At 37.1% G+C, this 16,297-nt stretch overlaps 1 pseudogene; it reads left to right on the top strand.

The window, feature by feature from the left end:
* The first annotated feature begins 14,483 nt into the window (after nt 1-14,483).
* LOC782044 (alkylated DNA repair protein alkB homolog 8-like) lies at nt 14,484-15,837 on the top strand (annotated as a pseudogene).
* The last annotated feature ends 460 nt before the right edge of the window (nt 15,838-16,297 follow it).

Raw genomic sequence — 16,297 nt, 5'->3', positions numbered from 1 at the left:
GAAACTATAAAACTCCTAGAGGAGAACATAGGCAAAATACTCTCCGACATACATCACAGCAGGATCCTCTATGACCCACCTCCCAGAATACTGGAAATAAAAGCAAAAATAAACAAATGGGACCTAATTAAACTTAAAAGCTTCTGCACAACAAAGGAAACTATTAGCAAGGTGAAAAGACAGCCTTCAGAATGGGAGAAAATAATAGTAAATGAAGCAATCGACAAATAGCTAATCTCAAAAATATACAAGCAACTCCTACAGCTCAACTCCAGAAAAATAAATGACCCAATCAAAAAACAGGCCAAAGAACTAAATAGACATTTCTCCAAAGAAGAAATACAGATGGCTAACAAACAAATGAAAAGATGCTCAACATCACTCATTATTAGAGAAATGCAAATCAAAACCACTATGAGGTACCATTTCACACCAGTCAGAATGGCTGCGATCCATAAGTCTACAAGCAATAAATGCTGGAGAGGGTGTGGAGAAAAGGGAACTCTCTTACACTGTTGGTGGGAATGCAAACTAGTACAGCCACTATGGAGAACAGTGTGGAGATTCCTTAAAAAACTGGAAATAGAACTGCCTTATGATACAGCAATCCCACTGCTGGGCATACACACTGAGGAAACAAGAAGGGAAAGAGACACGTGTACCCCAATGTTCATCGCAGCACTGTTTGTAATAGCCAGGACATGGAAGCAACCTAGATGCCCATCAGCAGATGAATGGATAAGAAAGCTGTGGTACATATACACAATGGAGTATTACTCAGCCATTAAAAAGAATACATTTGAATCAGTTCTAATGAGATGGATGAAACTGGAACCTATTATACAGAGTGAAGTAAGCCAGAAAGAAAAACACCAATACAGTATACTAACACATATATATGGAATTTAGAAAGATGGTAACAATAACCCTGTGTATGAGACAGCAAAAGAAACACTGATGTATAGATCAGTCTTATGGACTCTGTGGGAGAGGGAGAGGGTGGGGAGATTTGGGAGAATAGCAGTGAAACATGTATAATATCATGTAAGAAACGAGTCACCAGTCCAGGTTCGATGCACGATACTGGATGCTTGGGGCTGGTGCACTGGGACGACACAGAGGGAGGGTATGGGGAGGGAGGAGGGAGGAGGGTTCAGGATGGGGAACACAGGTATACCTGTGGCGGATTCATTTCGATATTTGGCAAAACTAATACAATATTGTAAAGTTTAAAAATAAAATAAAATTAAAAAAAAAAAAAAAAAGAAAGTGAAGCTGCTCAGTTGTGTCCAACTCCTAGCTACCCCATGGACTGCAGCCTACCAGGCTCCTTCATCCATGGGATTTTACAGGCAAGAGTACTGGAGTGGGGTGCCAGTGCCTTCTCCGTGGGGCTGCCATCAAATTCAGTGTGGGGCACCTGAGAAAGGTGTAAGAGAGTTTCTGGGAGGTCAGAGGCACAGTATAGTACTCTTGCCTGGAAAATCCCATGGACGGAGCCTGGTAGGCTGCAGTCCATGGGGTCACTAAGAGTCGGACACGACTGAGCGACTTCACTTTCACTTTCCACTTCCATGCATTGGAGACGGAAATGGCAACCCACTCCAGTGTTCTTGCCTGGAGAATCCCAGGGATGGGGGAGCCTGGTGGGCTGCCGTCTATGGGGTAGCGCAGAGTCAAACATGACTGAAGCGACTTAGCAGCAGCAGCAGCATAGTAACTCAGAGAGAAAGGTGAAAGGAAACATGAAGGTATAAACATGTTTGGCAGAAACCAACACAATTCTGTAAAGCAATTATCCTTCAACTAACAAATAAATTAATTAACGTAATAAAATAAAAACAAAACATTGCCTTCTAGTCATCACTGTTGCTCCAGATACTGAAGCTGTTCTGTGTAATTATGTAAGAAGATATTGTAACATTTAAAGAGATTAAATAAGTTTATCATTCAAAACAATCCATTTCATAGAAAACACATTCCAAATTAAGTCAAACTTTTTCCATGACCATAGAAAACCAGGTAGATAAATTTCGGTAATGCAACTGCTTATCAGTTAAATGTAGATTTTGAGAAATTAATGGATGCTAAAGCCACAAAGAGAATATATTAAATGAAGATTAAATCATTTCAGTAAAAAATATTTTTAAAAAATATTTAATTTTTAATCTTTCCTAGATTAACCAATGCTTTGAAGATATTTCAAATTGGAAACTCATTTAAGCATTTGGTTAGCAGCTACAATGTTTCAAGGATTTACACTACAAATCAGTGATAAATATTGCAGAAATCTGACAACAATAATCCCTGCACTTCTTGAACTCACATGTAAAATATACTAGTTAAAATAATTGCTTATAGTTTTTCATACTAGAAACATAATACATTATTGGGATCTAATTAAAATTTCAGTGTTAATGAAATAGTAACATTGGAAGCAATGTGTTAATAGGTGCCCCTGAATCTATCAGAAAATATTACTGTATTTAGTGCTATATTGACTGACTCATTTCTTTTATGATAAATATTGCAAAGAAGATTTCTTTAATAATACCCTCAAAGGAAGATCATAAAGATTTTCTCTAAATTTTATTTTTAGTTAATTTCAAAGTCAACATGGAATATTCTATTAACATTAAAATCACTATAATTAATATACTTTTGGGAGTATATTAAAATAGAGACACGGGGATAAGTTCAATGAACCCTTGCAGGATTTTAGGTAGCAAATCCTGAAATTGTAATCAATTCAAAACTTTGATGCAAATTACTAAGAGTTTTGTGATTGTAACATACCTGAGAAATAAGATTGACCTTAGTTATTGAAAAATTGAGGTGTGACATCATTTCTTAAGACGTCTTATTTCTTTTATGATAAATATTACAAAGAAAGATTTCTTTAATAATAATACTCTCAAAATTATTTCTTAATTGCCTGCATGATTTGCTTCAGTCATGTCTGATTCTTTGCGACCCTATGGACCATAGCCTGCCAAGCTGTCCTGTCCATGGAATTCTCCAGGCAAGAATCCTGGAGTGGGTCTCCATGCCCTCCTCCAGGGAAATCTTCCTGACCCAGGGATTGAATCTGTGTCTCTTATACATCCTGCATTGGCAGGCAGGTTCTTTACTACTTGCGCCACCTGAGAAGCCCAATGTCACATCATCCCAATGAAACAATGACTAACATGCTTTTAAATTAGTATGCAGTATTGTTTCAGGACACAAGAAACACATAGTAGGAGATTTTTCCTTCAGAAAAAGTTCATAGCATGTAAAATTCTTGATATGCTTATTTTTATCCTTTTATTTATAGTATGCTGAATTTTATATTTTTCATACTGTGATATATGAAACTCTTAGTCTGTGATTCCAAAAACAGTAATTTTATTATCTATCATATATGAGCAGTGTTCCCGAATCCATTGAGATGGCTTAGTTAAGGTATATGTATGGACAGGACTAGGTAAGGGAAACATCCAGAGACTGTCACCAGTAGGAAAGCATCATCACCCAGGAGAGAGGTGGACAGTTTACTGGAACCAGTGGAAGAGCTGAAAAGAGAGATGCAGTTGCCACCACAAGAGCAGTTCTGATGAAGAAGGAAAGGAGACAGAAATATCCCAACTGAGAGAGAGTTTCCACCCTTTAATCTCCAGCTGTTACTTCTTATTGGCCAAAATCATTCAAAGTCAGAGGGCAAGGGTGTCCAGGTAATACCTCCTATGATTTAGAAACAATGGATATGGGAGAAAATGCAGAATAACCAGCAGAAAAAGTAAAATGCTTCATCATATCCACTTCTATAAAAGGACTGATTAAATTTACAGGCATTCCCCCCTTTTTTGGTTGAAAATTCAAAATATTATTTTTTCTATTGTTTTGCTTTATGTAGATGGTGAAGAAAACCATATTTGGAAATATGCAAAATGCATGTATCCATTTGTTGGGTGTACATTTCTAATTTCAAAAATGAATCTCAGAGTTCTTCACTGATATAAAGGCAAGAAAAGTTTATTAATGACTACAATTTCAAAACACCTTTGATTAACTAGTGTCAAGTAAACTGACAGGCAAACTACTTTTCACTAATGATTCTTTTTATTGTTTCTATTACAAAATGTCTCTAATTGACAGAACATGTTTCCCGAACAATCTGTGTTATTAGATTAGAAGCCTGATGCTATTCACATCTGGGTATAGGAGCAAAATCAATTAAATTTAATAATAATGAAAATAACTTACAGTAATAAATCATGCCACTACTGTAGTGTGAGTAGGGAAATTGAACAGGGACTAAATTAGAAAATGAATTCATAAAAATATGCCAATTACTGTAACCATAATAACATTTCTGTCCTAATTCAGGCTAATGTGAACCATGTTCTGTTCAGTTCAGTTCAGTCGCTCAGTCGTGTCCGACTCTTTGCGACCCCATGAATTGCAGCACGCCAGGCCTCCCTGTCCATCACCAACTCCCGGAGTTCACTCAGACTCACGTTCATCGAGTCAGTGATGCCATCCAGCCATCTCATCTTCTGTCATCCCCTTCTCCTCCTGCCCCCAATCCCTCCCAGCATCAGAGTCTTTTCCAATGAGTCAACTCTTCCCATGAGGTGGCTAAAGTACTGGAGTTTCAGCTTTAGCATCATTCCTTCCAAAGAAATCCCAGGGCTGATCTCCTTCAGAATGGACTGCTTGGATCTCCTTGCAGTCCAAGGTACTCTCAAGAGCATACCTCAAAACAAACCCCTTTAGGATACCATTACAAACATTAGATGATTTCCAAAAACATGATTGATACAAAAATTTCATGAAAACTTAATGAAAATATCCATTTTTAAGATAATGATAACCCGATTAGATTATGTAACCCAGCTGTTGAAACTCATTCCTTTATCTGAATATTCATGGCTAACACACCTGTGATTTACTTTGCATGTGGCTTGGCATCATCTCCAAGCATACTTGGACAAATCGAGCCACATCACCACAGAAAATTGAGAGGATCAAACCTAAGTCACTGTGTTTTTTACCACACTCTCTTCCTATCCATATATGAGGTTATTACCATTCAGTTGGGTTTCCTAGGTGGCACTACTGGTAAAGAACCCACCTGCTAATGCAGAAGACTAAGAGATGCAGGTTCAGTTCCTGGGTCAGAAGGATCCCCTGTAAGAGGGCATGGCAACCAACTCCAGTATTCTTATTTTATTTATTTATTTTTTGAAAATCCCACGGACAGAGGAGCCTGGCTGGCTACAGTCCATATAGTCACAAAGAGCCAGACATGACTGAGTGACTTAGCATATGTGAATGCAGCATTTAATTAACTAAAATGTTGAAAATAACCTTTAAGTTAAAGACTACTCTCATTATCTATCTTATATTTTTGGTAAAGAGCTTCTGTTCCCTCCAGTCCCCAGATTTCATGGATTTGTGTTCTTTTTAAAAATTGAAAACTTAATTTAAATATATTTCCTTGTATCTTTGTGGTTTGGGCATGAAAATGAATTTATCAAGTTCTATTTATAGGCAGGACAGTGGAGGTTGGGAGAGAGAAGAGATTCTAACTATGTACTGAGGTCCAGAGTCCCCAATATCTGTAGCACATGTTTCTGGCTTTGTAAGCTGTAAGTTCCTTCTACTTGCTTGGAATTTTCCCTCAAAGCAAAGTACTAAATTAATCTTGTAGAATTCCCTGTTTAATGTTAAGCAAAATATATTAGTGAGGAACTAAATTAAGGTTCTTAAATTTGTGGAGAGAGAAAACCTTATCAGAGAATTTGTTAGTGGAAAAATTGCTGGTCTGAAATTGGAAATATGCTGTGTTCCTTAGAAAAGAGGCATAGAGGTGGACACTGACAGGAGGCTTGAGACTGCAGAAATATTTGCTCATCATTAAACATAACTTCCCTGCTCACTGAGTTGTTTTCTAAGTGTGACATAAATGTGTTAATGTCCTTTCCATGGCAGGTTTCGGGAAGAAAAAAATTGGAAGAGAACATGAAAAAATAGGCATAAACAGAGAACATGAAAAAAATAGATATAGAGGAATGTCATAGGTTTATAAAAGAAATACATATGTTCTACAGTTTCTACCAGATCTAAACTAGACAGGTTCCAAATCTTTGATATCAATTGAATTATCAATTAAGATCATTCAGAAACAAGACAGGCTTACTGGTGAATTGTTGTTTTCTTAAAAAGTAACTTCTTGCATCTTTGTTCTTGCTGAATATGAGAAATAATATAAGAATTCTTTTATAATTATATAAATATATATATATGTATAATTATATATATGTGTGTGTGTATATATATATATATATATATATGTTTCTATCTCTTGTAAATTTAATGAATAAAAGCACCTGAGTACCTTATTCTCATTTTCTATGGCATAGAGGTGTTTTCTCTTTTACTTGAACTAGTGGGATAAAAGTTTAAGATTAATATCTTAAACTTTCATTTTTCTTAAATTCACTCATCATATTTTATTTTCTACTCAAGGCAGCATACAGTCTACATTCTGTTTCTAAAACTCATAGCTGAGAGTGGGGAGAGGATGGATCTGGAATAATAAAGTGAGCTGGATTAGACCCCCAAACCTGGCACAGTACCAAGTCTGTGGAGGAAGATGACTCAGATTTGTCTGGTTCCTTTCAATTTGGTTTATTACCAACTGGAATAAAAATTTGGGGCATGGAACAAACACATTAAGAGGAGGCATGCTTCACAAAAGGGTGCTTCTAACTTGAGAAGTCTTAGGAGCCTGTGTGAAATGAAGAATCTACCAGATGAGAGGAAGCCAGGACTGTGGGTCCCTCCCTGTATTCTGGGACTCGATGGCGGGAGGCTGGTGGCCCCGCCTGTCTTCAGTCTCCTCAGGATACTGCCAGGCAAGGGAATTCTGGCTTGGCCACAGTCACAAGTGTCCAAGTTCTTTTTTCACTGCATCACCAAGCCTACGTGAAGTTGTCATTCAGTAGTCTTCACCATATCAGTCTAAAAAGATATTTTTCTCAGGGAGAAGAGATGAGGGAGAGAGAAAGTGGGATAAGGGAGAAGCTGGTGGGTTTACATTCAGGGCAGCTCACCAAGAAGGTAACATGACCCAGAAAAAACTGTGTAAAGGATCTAAGCTGATAAGAAAAACAAATATCATGTATTAATACTTGTATGTGGAATCTTAAAAAAAATGGTAAAGATGAGTTTTTGAAAAGAAAAAAATAGAGACACATGTAGAGAAGTAATGTATGGATAGCAAGAGGGGAAAGGAGGGTGGGACGATTTGGGAGATTAGGATTGACACATATACACTATTGATTCTGTGTATAAAATAGAAACTGATGAGAACATACTGTATAGCACAGTTCAGTTCACTTCTGTCACTCAGTCATCTCTGACTCTTTGTGATTGCATGGACTACAGCACACCAGGCTTGCCTGACCATCACCAACTCCTAGAGTTCACTCAAACTCACGTCCGTTCAGTCAGTGATGGCATCCAACCATCTCAACCTCAGTTGTCCCCTTCCCCTCCTGCCTTCAATCTTTCCCAGCATCAGGGTCTTTTCCAATGAGTCAGTTCTTCAAAACATTTGACCAAAGTGTTGGAGTTTCAGCTTCAACATAATAAATAATTCAGGACAGATTTCATTCAGGATGGACTGGTTGAAACTGTTTGCAGTCCAAGGGACTCTCAAGAGTCTTCTCCAACACCACAATTCAAAAGCATCAATTCTTCAGCGCTCAGCTTTCTTTATAGTCCAACTCTCACATCCATACATGACTACTGGAAAAAACATAGCTTTGACAAGATAGACCTTTGTTGACAAAATAATGTCTCTGCATTTTAATATACTGTCTAGTTTGGTCATAGCTTTTCTTCCAAGGAGCAAGCGTCTTTTAATTTCATGGCTGCAGTCATCAGCTGCAGTGATTTTGGAGACCAAGAAAATAAAGTCTGTCACTGTTTCCATTGTTTCCCCATCTATTTGCCATGAAGTGATGGGACCAGAGATCATGATCTTAGTTTTCTGAATGTTGAGATTTTTTTTTAAGTTTTTTTTTTCTTCACTTTATTTATTTATTTTTGGAGGCTGATTACTTTACAATATTGTATTGGTTTTGTCATACATTGACATGAATCCACCACGGGTGTACATGTGTTCCCCATCCTGAACCGCCCTCCCACCTTCCTCCCTATCCCATCCCTCTGGGTCATCCCAGTGCACCAACCCCAAGCACCCTGTATCATGCATCAAACCTGGACTGGCAATCTGTTTCACATATGATAATATACATGTTTCAATGCCATTCTCCCAAACCATCCCACCCTCGACCTTTCCCACAGAGTCCAAAAGACTGTTCTATACATCTGTGTCTCTTTTGCTGTCTCGCATACAGGGTTATTGTTACTATCTTTCTAAATTCAATATATATGCATTAGTATACTGTATTGGTGTGTTTTTCTTTCTGGCTTACTTCACTCTGTATAATGGGCTCCAGTTTCATCCACCTCATTAGAACTGATTCAAATGTATTCTTTTAATGGCTGAATAATACTCGATTGTGTTTATGTACCACAGATTTCTTATCCATTCGTCTGCTGATGGACATCTAGGTTGCTTCCATGTCCTGGCTATTATAAACACTGCTGCAATGAACATTGAGGTACACGTGTCCCTTTCTATTCTGGTTTCCTCGGTGTGTATGACCAGCAGTGGGATTGCTGGTTCATATGGCAGTTCTATTTCCAGTTTTATAAGGAATCTCCACACTGTTCTCCATAGTGGCTGTACTAGTTTACATTCCCACCAACAGTGTAAGAGGGTTCCCTTTTCTCCACACCCTCTCCAGCATTTATTGCTTGTAGACTTTTGGATAGCAGCCATTCTGACTGGCATGAAATGGTACCTCATTGTGGTTTTGATTTGCATTTCTCTAATAGTGAGTGATGTTGAACATCTTTTCATGTGTTTGTTAGCCATCTGTATGGAGAAGGCACTGGTGACACACTCCAGTACTCTTGCCTGGAAAATCCCATGGGAAGAGGAGCCTGGTAGGCTGCAGTCCATGGAGTCACTAAGAGTCGGACACGACTGAGCGATTTCACTTTCACTTTTCACTTTCATGCATTGGAGAAGGAAATGGCAACCCACTCCAGTGTTCTTGCCTGGAGAATCCCAGGGACAGGGAGCCTGGTTGGGCTGCCATCTATGGGGTCACACAGAGTCGGACATGACTGAAGTGACTCAGCTTAGCTTATTCCTAAGTATTTTATTCTTTTCATTGCAATAGTGGTTAAGCCAGTTTTTTCACTCTCCTATTTCACTTTCATCAAGAGGCTCTTTAGTTTCTCTTCACTCTCTGCCATAAGGGTGGTGTTATCTGCATATCTGAGGTTATTGATATTTCTCCCAGCAATCCTGATTCCAGCTTGTGCTCTATCCAGCCTGGCATTTCCCATGATGTACTCTGCATTTAAGCTTAATAAGTAGGGTGACCATATACAGCCTTGACATACTCCTTTCCCAATTTGGAACCAGTCTGTTCCATGTTTGGTTCTAACTGTTGCTTCTTGACCTGCATACAGATATCTCAGAAGGCAGGTAAAGTGGTCTGGTATTCCCATCTCTTTAAGAATTTTCCAGTTTGTTGTGATCCACAGAGTCAAAGGCTAGTCAATAAAGCAGAATTTGATGTATAGTAAATTCTACTTAATGCTCTGTGGTGATCTAAAATGGGAAGGAAGTCCAAAAAAGAGGAGCTATATGTTTACATATGGCTGATTCATTTTGCTGTACAGCAGACACTAACACAACATTCCAAAATGAATATTCTCCAATAAAAATTAAAAAAAAAAAAAGAAAAGAAAAAAAAGAAGAATCTAACCTCATGGAAACAAAGAGCCAGTGTTTCAAGTGCAGCAAGAATTGTCTGCATCTGCACTCTCTATGTTGGCTGCTGGAGTCTCTGTACAGGGTGATATGAAGGTACCAGGAAACCCAGCCTAGGCACTGTGTGGGGTAGACCTAAGTTACATCACAGAAGCCAATGGCAGGTAGAAGAGATGGTCATGAACAATAGATGTTAATTTATTTTTTATCTGCCTGACAGAATAGGTGCTCAAACTCTAAACTTAAGTACCAAAATAAAATATTTTTTAAATACTTGAATTTGTGAACTGATGGAATTAAGTTTTGACCTTGAGAATAAGCCTTTTCTTGAACTTATTCCTTTTCCTTTTCCCCTCATTGGCTTTTCAAGTTGCTTCCATTTGATCTTGCAATCCAGAGTCCAGGCTGCTACACAAGGTGTGTTGTTGACAACACGGTTATATAAGCACAGCTTTTGGTCTGTGTTCAGACCCAGGATACAAACGTGCATACAGTGTGCTCATTTCTTACCATTAATAAAACCTGAAGCAATGTATATTTATCTTTTTGTTTCTTTTGTGAAATCACATTTGACCATCTTCTAAATTTTCTTAGATAAATATATATTTTGGTGCTGTACATATTGGATTATTTAAAAATATTTCCATTAGGATAATACTAATTTGTTTAAAGAATGAGTTGAAGTATATAAATTGGAGCATTAGGCCTTTTCAGTTATACTGTACCATAGAAGAACTTTTGTTTTGGGGTTGTAACTTTTTATTAGCAAGAACAGAATTGTGTAAATGTCATCTTAAAAATACATTGCATGCATGAATGTCAAGCCTGTATTATTTTTTCCATATAGAAGAAAGTCTCATAAGAATTATCTTCATTATAGTTTCTCCAAGACAACTTGCAGCTGTCTGTGTGGACCCTTCAAACTGAGCATAAATTATTTGAAATACTTTAGGAGATCCAACCAGTCCATTCTGAAGGAGATCAGCCCTGGGATTTCTTTGGAAGGAATGATGCTAAAGCTGAAACTCCAGTACTTTGGCAACCTCATGCAAAGAGTTGACTCATTGGAAAAGACTCTGCTGCTGGGAGGGATTGGGGGCAGGAGGAGAAGGGGACGACAGAGGATGAGATGGCTGGATGGCATCACTGACTCAATGGACGTGAGTCTGAGTGAACTCCAGGAGGTGGTGATGGACAGGGAGGCCTGGCGTGCTGCGATTCATGGGGTCGCAAAGAGTCGGACACGACTGAGCGACTGATCTGATCTGATCTGATACTGTGAAATCCTTGCCTTGACTGAAGCAATTGCTTTTTAAGCTAGTTGGATATAGTTACTCCTTAAGACCAATATAACTCTTAAAAAATTGATCTATGCTTTTAAGTAGATATAAACAAATATGTATATATGTTGTGTGTGTGTGTGTTTACAGAAAATATTTCAGGATGATGCCAGGAATTTATAATTTCTTTAATGTTTAATATATCATAAAATTATTATATACCTACATGATCAAAATAATATTTTTAATATTCTCCTAATGAGCCAAATACAATACTATATATAGTTTGAGTGCTTGGAACTCAAAAAATAAATGTGAGATCTCAGTGGTAAAAGGCTTCAGATTTTTCTTTACTATAAAATTAGTAAACTGTTTTATATAAATATAAAATTAAAATAGACTCACTGGATTAATAGGAAAATATCTATACATTTTAAAGATGAATAAAGAAAAACCTGTGCAAATTAAATAGGCTGAAATGGAAGTCTCACACAATGTGTAGATAGCTCTATACAGAATAAACTTTGAAAATTGTCATTGATGAGTGGTAATTTATGATCAGCAATAATTCTTGATCAGAGATTGATTGATCATTGCTAATTTCTCTTGAGAAGAACAGAGTGGCTATGCATTTAACCAAGGATGTATGTGTGTGTGTGTGTGTTCTTGGGTATGTTTGTGTGTCTAAATTTCCTATTTTGCATTTTTCCAGGATGGTTCTATTTTAAAATATTACCTCCCTTTATGCCCACAAGTTTATTCATATTTGTCAACCAATTTGTCTCAATTTTTAGTTTAGAAAAATAGTCATCACAGGCATCCAATCTCTAGGTAAATTTTGAGCCATCCTCTCTCCTAATATCAGACATCTGGTTAACACCTAGCATACAAATTAGCTGGAAGACATTCCCAAAGTGAAGCCTGTCACAGCACAGATGCAGAAGGTCAGATAAACATTTGATGTTTGGGTCAGGGGCACGTGCTGTGTGCGAGGGAGCAGAGAATCAATCATGATGTCAGAAACAGGAATCTGGATCTAATCCAAACCACGGAGAGCTCATAGAATACCACAGGGAGACAGGGCTCAGGAAGATTTTACTCTTATACCACACAATTTATCTGTGTTTCTGTTTTAAAAAAGAACACTTTAAGCAACAGGCTTCAAAGTAGCACAATAGCAATGCAGGTCTTTTGTCACTTTGAAAAGTCACCTTATTTAACAAAAAACACAAATTTGTAGGTAAACAAAGCCCACCTATGATAAAGCTTGTGAGGCATTTAGGGAAGAAGAAAGTGCATGAAAATTAGAAAAAGTTGGAAAATAAAGGTCTTTTACTCTTGGCATTTAGGATATGTGGAGCAATGTGTGATGCTGTATTAATTTCCAAAGTGCCTTTTGTTGTCATCCTCTGTTATGGTGTGTGTATCCTCCAATATATATCATGCATCACAGAGGAAATTATTGGTGGAAAAGTAGAGACAAACAAATAGGACATAATATTCTAATACCTTGGAAAATTATGTCCAGGTCTGTATGGAGCATCTCAGAAAAGAGGCTTCATTCCAAACTTAAAATTTACTCTGAATCCCTCCCTACAAGAATGCTCCTAGCCATTAAGAAACTTTTCAGTTTTTGTTAAGTTTTACAGCACATTTACAGATGGTAAATAATTGTCAGTGGATCTTTAAAAATTACAAAGCTTTATTTCTCAAAGCTTCTTCCTAAGAGACATAGCAGTGCTATCAAGGCAACTATCAAATTTAAAGAAAAAGTTAGAATCATCTTTATGTAAGTTTTGCAGGCAAGAAATAAGCTGCATAGTGGATATATATGAAATGCTACCCACCAAAAAGGTCTTAAAAACTGGAGATAGTTTTTAAGTTTTAAACACACACTGCCCTTTGTTCCATAACCAAGCTCTAGTGCTGAGTTGGAAGCATAAACTAATTAGAAAAAAAATGGCCTGAAATAATATAAAGTCACAATCTTTCCTCAGAACCAGAGTCACTGAAACTTAGCACATTGTGTTCACTGTGGGATGCTTGCTTGAAACTGATTTGCAAAATTTCTCAGATGGAAATAAAACACACATTGCTTTAAATATCGGTAGGACTAAACAGTTTCTTTAGATTTTAAATGAACATATTATGTACACCTAAAGACCAGATGTGTAAATATTTAATGTTTCTGTCAACTAGATTGAAGAAGAGCTAAGGTGACTACTCTGTTGTAAATGTATCGGGTTTTTTTTTTTTTTTTAATATTTTTCACAAAACTGGTAGACAATCTTTCATTTGTTTGCAGTATATCCTAATGAATGCTCTAATAATATAAGTAGGAAAGGATGCCAAGTCTTAATGTGTTGATGTCAAGTCCACATCCAGGACCATATTTCAGACAAGAGCTTTTATATGAAGATGTGATTTACTGATGAGAAATTGATTGTCTATTATAAATTAAAAAACTGTTTCAATACATCATTAAATAAACTCAAATAATGTACATGAGAATTTCTTTAATAATAGCTTTCATTTTATAAAGAGCATTTTTACTACAAAACTGGTTTTGAATAAAATGGATTTAAATATCAATATATCTTCCAATAATGCTAGATAGTAGATTGATGTGAGAAGTACTCAAACAAAGATTGTTTATAATGAAATCATCGTCGGTAGAAAACTAGTACTATAAATTGTTTGCCAAAGAAAGGTAGATTACCAAGTACCCTACACTTGCATATTTGGTTTGATTTTCCCCATTTTCCTCATAGAAATCCTCTGAAGTACAAATTAGAATTGATGTTTCACAAATTTTAGGTTATGGGTCCATAACCTGCAGAGTCTCTTGTAGAATCCACTCAAATGACTGAAATAGGATACACTGAATGGTTTAACAGCAAATGCCTCAGTTAGTGATAAAAAGTACATGTAGTCTACACATAATTTAAGACTCTTAATAACATTTGTAAATGCAGATACTTTCTCGTGTCTGTTTATCATGGATGACCAGTCCCAACCAATTAGTTTTGTACTTCAATATTTTAAATTGATTCTATGTCCTACAGCTGCTTATTCCAGGCACTTTATTCTTCTGACAATTCCTTGAATCTGCCAAGCCTGTTTCTCTGCCCACACTGTTCTTTCTGCCTAGGACACTGTTTCACCCAAGGGGTTTACACACAATTACTCACCAGCAGCATAACAAAGGGCCCACTCATCCCCTCATTCTGCTTGAGTTTTCTTTTATATTCTACCAATCACTTCCTAATGTCTCCCCTAACAATTACGTATATTTGTTTATGTATTCAAAGTCTGCTCATTTCTCTCTAAAATATGTTTACCACTATTTTGAGGAAGAGATCGTTTCTCTCAGTTTGGGATCAGAGATTGTCATGGATTTTAAGCACCCAGATGGTATGACAGTGCCAGTTATGCTGCCTTGTCGGAGTTTGCTGGTTATGACAGGAGAATCTAGATACCTTTGGACCCATGGAATCACACCCAGAAAATGTGATACTGTTCAAGCACCCAAAGGTCACAAAAGTGGAATTATCAGCAGTGATGTTGAAGACTTGACTTTAAACAAGAGGGGAATACGGACATCATTTATGTTTAGAAAAGTGAAACAAACACCTTGTAATTGTAGTTACCCTTTGGCCTGTGATAGCCAGATGAAGGATACTCCTGCACCATTTCCAGAGAGTAATAAAGAAGCCTAGAGCTTCTTTATTACAACTGGAGCTAGATTATGTCCATCGGGTTTATGAAGAAATTGCTAGGAACTTCAGCAGCATGAGACACACCCCTTGGCCACATATGGTAGAGTTTTTGAAAGCTTTGCCAAGTGGTTCATTAGTTGCTGATATTGGATGTGGAATGGAAAGTATCTTGGCATCAATAAGGAGTTATATATGATTAGCTGTGATCATAGCCAAAACCTTGTGGACATTTGTAGAGATAGGCAGTATCAGGCCTTTGTCTGTGATGTTTTGGCAGTACCAATTCACAGTGGATCTTGTGATGCTTGCATTTCCATTGCTGTTATTCACCATTTTGCTACAGCAGAGCATAGAGTGGCAGCTCTCCAAGAACTTGTTTGACTCCTAAGACCTGATGGGAAGGCACTCATCTATGTTTGGGCTATGGAGCAAGAATATAATAAGAAGAAGTCCAAGTATCTTAGAGAAAACAGAACTAGCCAAAGCATGAAAGAGGAAATCAGCAATGATACATCAGTGCAAGAGTTGCTTGTGAAGCAGTTGCCTAATGTAGGCAATCAAGACTCAGCACATTCTGTCTCCTCCATAAATGACTTTCAAGATGGAGGATGTAATTCAAGGAATGTTGCTAATTCCAAGTTGCCTATTCATACTAACAGGACTTCTTTTCATTCTCAAGACTTACTGGTTCCCTGGCACTTTAAGGGAAATCCTGGTAAGGACAAGCATGTTGAGCCATTAGGTCCATTAGGATCCCGTGACCCAGGTCCTGTGTTTCATCATTATTACCATGTGTTTTGTGAGGGAGAATTGGAAGCTGCCTGCCAGACTTTGAGTAATATTAGCATACTGCAAAGTAACTATGATCAGGGGAACTGGTGTGTAATTCTTCAAAAGGTCTGATTATCTCTATGAACATATTATATATAGGGAAGAAGTGCCCAACGTTTTTTTAAAAAGTGATATTAAATTACCTATATTTTTTAATTAAAGAGAAAATGTGTGAAAAGTATCAAAGGAGAGTGCCTGGGAGAAATTTGAAAGTAGAGACTAGTTAGGATATATTCAGTCTACTACTATTGCTGACATCACTTAATCCATGATGGAGGAACAGGGATGGTTTTTAAAAGTAACTGAAGTAGTTTGTGAAATATTTGGGACCTTAAGGTAAGAGTACAGCATTTTGAAGATAAACTTTTGTTATAAAGTGTCGCTAAATGAACTAAATTATGTAGAATCTTAATGAAGTAATCACATAACATTTTATCAATAATAAAATATTCCTGTTCAGTGGAAAATTGTCTGAAATTTTATCTGTGATTGTTAGCTCTGTAAAATCACAGATGATAACCACTCTGTCACTGCACTTTACTAGCACAGGGCTTGACACATCA

The sequence above is a fragment of the Bos taurus genome, chromosome 23, assembly GCF_002263795.3.
Source record: "Bos taurus isolate L1 Dominette 01449 registration number 42190680 breed Hereford chromosome 23, ARS-UCD2.0, whole genome shotgun sequence".
NCBI lineage: Eukaryota > Metazoa > Chordata > Mammalia > Artiodactyla > Bovidae > Bos > Bos taurus.
Note: the sequence above shows the minus strand (reverse complement) of the source record. Positions and strands in the feature narration are given on the sequence as shown.